General features: G+C 35.7%; 1 pseudogene; it reads left to right on the top strand.

Moving 5' to 3' along the window:
- The first annotated feature begins 229 nt into the window (after window positions 1-229).
- On the top strand, window positions 230-2,623 carry LOC117913256 (annotated as a pseudogene).
- The last annotated feature ends 1,335 nt before the right edge of the window (window positions 2,624-3,958 follow it).

The raw sequence follows: 3,958 nt of genomic DNA, 5'->3' as shown, positions 1-3,958 counted from the left end.
ATGGTGGAAAAATGAAGGATTAGAGAATTAAAGGGATATTAATGGCAAAGTATATGGTGGCAGATACGCATATTCAATCAAAGTTGTGCAATAAAAAAGTTGGTGTTTTGGGGTTTTGGAAGAGAAGCTCACTAGGCTCTGAGTTGGCTGTTGCATTCCCTCTCCCTCTTTGTTTTATCCATTGATAGTTCTAGTTACCTCAGTTAATTTCTTTGGCATTGAATGAGATATGGGTGGATCTTCATCTTCTTCTTCTGTTGTTGTCCTTTCTCTTTGTTTGACTTTCTTCTTGGCCATTTTCTTGGAAAGATCAATGGGTGTTGTTTCAGGTTTGGAATACTCTAAGGACAAGCAACCAAGTGGCTTGACACTTGAAAGGATTCAAAAGCACTTGAACAAGATCAATAAGCCTCCTGTCATGACCATTAAGGTATGTTGTGATATTTGAAATTGGATAGAAGTATAGTCAACTTCTCTTAACATGCCTTAAATAAAGTGGATAAATATGTTCATGGAAGGGAGCCACTTGAATGAGTGTTGTGAGTGATAGTGATTGTGAAATTTGACATTAGATAAGAATTAAATTTTCTAACATTATATATGTACAATCTCACTTCTCTTTAAAAAAGAAAAAAAAACATGTTTTATAGTCAAAATGGCTTATTGGGTTAGAGTGGACACAGAGGGAATCAACCATTAAATATTATTTTCTCATTTTTCAGTTAAATTTCGTATGGGGTTTCTTTAATTGTTTGTAGAAGATGATGATGTTTTCTTGGTTTTGTATTCTTCATTGATTTGTCAGAGCCCAGATGGAGATATAATAGATTGCATTGATAAATGGAAACAACCTGCTTTTGATCATCCTCTTCTCAAGAATCATAAGCTTCAGGTACACAAAGTCTATTCCAAAAGTTTCTCCAGAGATAGTATACAAACATTCTATGATATTACAATGTCTATTTGAACAACAAATATTTTATTAATGGAGTAAATCGGAGAAACTGTTCTATTTTGATTTTTAATTAATTTTTATTATGCGATGAAATTAATTAGTTGGTTCCACCGGAGATGCCAAGAGTGAGGAGAATGAAAGAAGAGGAAGTGAAGAGAGACAACCATATTTCAAGTAGGAAGAACGAAGAAAGAATGGTGATTAGTGGGAGAGGTGCATGGCAAGTGTGGCATCAAAATAGGACAAGGTGTCCCAAGGGCACAGTGCCCATAAGGAGGACCACAGTGGATGATGTGTTGAGGGCCTAATCTCTCCATGATTTTGGGAAGAAACAACCAAGAATGGCTCTTGCTAGGCATACCGTTGCTCCTGATGATATCCGTAACAATGACCATGAGGTTTGTCTCATCTTCGATATCTTTCCCTTTTCTATTCAACTAGGATTTTTGCTGCTTCATTTTTAGAAACAATTAATATTGCTTTTAATTATTTTTCAAGAGCAATTACAATTTCTATAAACTTGATATCATTAGAATATCTTCCAATATCTTTCTTAAGGTGCTATGAAATTAATTTAATTGCTAGATAATATTTTGCAATGAAAAATAGTGCATTGGGAATGACAGTATGCGTACGCTAGCTCGCAATCACTGGAAGGGGTGTACGGAGCATATACAGAAATAAGCTTGTGGAACTCATCCGTACAAGATGGTGAGATGAGCATCTCCTAGATTTGGGTTGTTGCCGGATCATTCAATGGCTCAGATCTCAACACTATGGAAGTTGGATGGCAAATACGTTGTTTCCTCTTTTTCTAATTATAATCAATTATTTATTATTTAATAATAATAACCCCTTATTCTTTACATTATATGACATGTACTTAGGTCCAGCCACATCTGTATGGTGATAGGAGCACCAGATTCTTCGCTTATTGGACGGTCAGATCTCTTTCTAACAAGACAGAAGCCAAACATGTTTTAGATGCATTATTTAGTACATTAAAATGATTTTTAACCTAAGTTTACAACATGGTGACAGGCCGATGGATATAAATCAACAGGGTGTTACAACATTCTCTGTCTAAGATTTGTGCAGGTAGACACAAATATAGTTGTGGGCTTGGCCATTGCTCCGGTCTCCACCATCGCTGGCACGCTATACGAAACTAATATTTTCATATGGAAGGTTTGTCATTCTTCATCAGATAGATTTGTTTGACTTTGATAATGTTATATATATTATTTGGAGAATTGAAAATAATGAATTGAAAATAAATGAAAATTTTAGGATCCAAAGACGGAAAATTGGTGGCTGGGGTATGGGAACAACACTGCAGTGGGATACTGGCCATCAAACCTGTTCACACACTTAGCAGCGAAGGCGACGCATGTGGAGTGGGGTGGGGAGGTGGTGAATACCAAGCCCAACAACACCCACACTTCCACCCAAATGGGCTCCGGATGCTTCACTGAGGAGGGCTATGGGAACGACAACTATTTCTGAAACGTGGGACTTGTCGATATAAATAACAACATCAACTCACCCCAAGACATATCCGCCTTTGCCGATGATAGCAATTGCTACAACATAAATATTCTCAACAATAATGATTGGGGCACTCACTTCTACTATGGGGGACCTGGATTTAATCCCAACTACTCTTAGATCCTCACACTTAAATCTTTCTATTTTCTTTCCAAACTTTACCACTCTGCTATTTCCAATCCTCTTAGTTTGTTTTCTCCTGGATGCAGTTAATTGAAATTGAATGAAGCTCTACAACCTTGCATAAATAGAACTGGTGTGGAAATAGGAATATTCATATTCTAGAGAGCAATCTCTTTTATATTTAGTTGATTGATGAATAATAAAGCTCCCAGTTACCTTTTAAAATGCTCTAAGCTCTCGATTGGTTGTTTCACTAGCCAAATTTGTCACTTCAAGTCATGAATGGAGCTACGAATACGTGCCTTGACCTTTTTATCACAGAGAAAACTAGGAATAACTTCAAGAGAGGACCTTTTTGTTTTTTTAAGAAGAATTATATTCTTACTATTTCGTTTTCCGGAGAGAGAAAAAAACATATTTATTCTCTTTGTGGTTTTCAGGGAAAGAGAAGCCAAAATATCTCTAAAATTGTCATGAGATAGTTTTTTCATTGAGAGAAAGAGAGAGAATTAAAAAAAACTTTTTATTTTTATTTTTATTTTTATTTTTAATAGTGACAGATTTTATTTGGGTCGGGTCAACCCACTTGGGCACCCAAACCCAACTCTAACATCTCCCACTTACACAAGATGGGTTGAACTAGCCCGATCACTCATCCAAGTCCATTCTATTCCACTTTGAAGGTCATTCATATAGGCAAATGAGTCGTGTGACTATGTGAGCACACCTGCAATTCGGGAGCTATAAACTTATGCACCTGTTAGGAAAACATTGTAGCTTAGCCCCAAAAAATTATGAGTAAACAATAATAATCATGTCTCGCTATACTCAAGACTTATTTAGTTACATTTAATGTATACACTTAATCCCTCAAAGTTGTATGCCATCCAACATTATAAATGCATTCATAATTATATCAGCTACAAAAGCAATATAACTGGTTGACCATGAACACACCTTTATCAATGTAACTCAAAAAAGTCTTTCTTATGAGCTCATGCCTTTTAGATCCAAATTAACTGCTTGCCTAATATGTCCCATAAGAATAAATTATTTCATTTTCGTCGGAAACATACCAAAGTAGCAACATTAATTTGTCTCGCCTCAAAACTTAGTCAAAAGTACAAAGAGTACAATATAGGCTATTATGATTTTAATAAGCCCTAAGGATCTTACACAATGAAAATGCAATGATTAATCACTCACTTTCCTTATCAGTCACATTCAAACACATGTAATATGAAATACATATTATGGTGGTTTCTTTTCACTTAGAGAGTGTATGTCAAACTACCACCATATGGACTTCAACTAAGAGCTTCACACTAGTAG

Source organism: Vitis riparia, chromosome 4 (genome assembly GCF_004353265.1).
Source record: "Vitis riparia cultivar Riparia Gloire de Montpellier isolate 1030 chromosome 4, EGFV_Vit.rip_1.0, whole genome shotgun sequence".
Classification (NCBI taxonomy): domain Eukaryota; kingdom Viridiplantae; phylum Streptophyta; class Magnoliopsida; order Vitales; family Vitaceae; genus Vitis; species Vitis riparia.
Note: the sequence above shows the minus strand (reverse complement) of the source record. Positions and strands in the feature narration are given on the sequence as shown.